The sequence below is a fragment of the Chiloscyllium plagiosum genome, unplaced genomic scaffold (assembly GCF_037043375.1).
Source record: "Chiloscyllium plagiosum isolate Xiang-an unplaced genomic scaffold, Cpla_swu_hap1 HiC_scaffold_1, whole genome shotgun sequence".
Taxonomy (NCBI): domain Eukaryota; kingdom Metazoa; phylum Chordata; class Chondrichthyes; order Orectolobiformes; family Hemiscylliidae; genus Chiloscyllium; species Chiloscyllium plagiosum.
Genome location: NW_028270139.1, coordinates 71642034 through 71644115, shown reverse-complemented (window position 1 = coordinate 71644115; position 2082 = coordinate 71642034).

Below are 2082 nucleotides of genomic sequence, written 5' to 3'. Positions count from 1 at the left end.
TGTGAGGTTGTCTGTGGGTTTGTGGTAGAGTTTGTAAAGGTATCATGAGTCATGTTTGAAGGGCTTAGCATTTCATTTTATGTTCAAATTTAAACCAAATTTGGGATTTGCCAAAGCACTTAGATAATGGAGGGGTCATACCCTTATATGATCTGTGGAGCTTGGAGCGAGGCAGAAACCTGTGAGTTCTCCAGTATCTAAGTGTTTTGGCAAATCCCCAAATTTGGCTCCAATGGTCACAAATTATTTGAACATAAAAGGAGAAAGAAACATTTCCATTCACAAATGCAACAGGTTGGTATGATAAGGCATGTTCAAAACAACATTACAACAAGTAACAATGGCTACACGGTCACTATACTGTTTTTAAAAGTCCACTTGTTTACTGAAATCAAATTTCACCATCTGCCATGGTGGGATTCATATCCCCAGAAAATTAGCCAGAATTCTGAACATAGGCACAAGTGGGTACTGTAGATGCTGGAGATTAGAGTCAAGATTAGAGTGGTGCTGGAAAAACTCAGCAAGTCAGGCAGCATCCGAGAAACACGAAAATCGACGTTGCAGGCAAAAACCCAAAATGCCAATCTTCTTGATCCCCGGATGCTGCCTGACCTGCTGTGCTTTTCCAGCACCACTCTAATCTTGACAGAATTTTGAGCATAGTCAGGTGACATTATCACTACTCCACCACTGCCTCCTCAGTCTGATGGCGATTGAGCTGAGAAGCAGCCAGCTTGTATGGTTGGTGAGTGTGCAATACAGCTTTTTGAGAGAAACATTATTTTTTCCTCAACAGTGCGGTAAAGACATTTACCTCAAGGAGTCTGCCCATCTCACTTCCTTTTACCTGTTGGATTGCTGTAAAACCTAGCTGACATGGGTTAGAGTAGAATAACTCTTAAAATGAAGACAAATAGTTGCCTTGTAGTGATCGAATCTCACAGAAGTGGATTTAAATATACACTCCTTCCATATAGTATATTGAATTATATTTTGACTATTATCTGCTGGCCTAAGCACTGTGTGATAAACTGTTCTGCTTCAAAGAGTTCAGCTGAGCTCTATATTTCATTTGAATCTGGAGAATAGATTATTCATCTCCCTCCCCAGCCTTAAAATGAATAAATCAACTTGATTCAGCTCTCAAATATTTAAATAACGGGTTACGTATGAATAAAATTACATGGATGGGCACTAATATTCTTATTTGCTTTTGTTGGGATAATTAAATAAAGTTACATTCTTCACTACTCTGACAAGAGCATTAAATAGATTCTTATTTCTTAAAATTCTTTGCACAGAGTGCTGCAACAATCCTTGTTATTCTGAATCTGTATATGTCATCCACGTTGTCTGCTTCACATTGATCACATAGGTCTCTATATTACTTTTAATCTTCCAGGTTCATTATGCTACTCAATAGTAATTATAGGAGCTCCACCTATGTCGTAGAAAAAAAAGCTGATGTTGCACTTTATCAAGATTCATAATGTTAACACAAAAATCAATTGATCAGCAAAACACTTGAGCTTTTAACAGTGCTGCAATGACATGATAATGCTTCAGGAAGAAATGGGATAATTTCCTCAAAGACAAAATCATACTCATACATTGCAGCAAAGGTTTTGGACAGATTTTATCAAAGGAAATAGAGGATAGTCAATGTACAATTAAATTGAGCAAAGGTCCATTGAATTGAGCTGCAAATACCTTCTTTTATCTGTTTGAATTGTGCAAGTCAATTTCTGCTTATTTTTCTGCGAATATCAGTTAAATTTGGTGTTCAACCCAGAAAACATTGTAGATTTGTTTTTTTTTGTCTGGACATTTAGAATGCAAGTGTGCTTTACATTAAATATCAAGTTCACAGTTAAGCAAAATGCTGAAAGGTGGAAATGGGGAAGCCCTCATTCCAAGATTTAAAGCCTCATGATATGCTGAAAACAAAAAAATGATGAAAATCACAACTGATCAGGCAGCATCTGTGGAGAGACAGCAAGCTAACATTTAGAGTCTTGATGACTCGTCGTCAGATGGTCTCTCTCCACGCCGTCTGATTCATTCTGATTTCCAGCATTT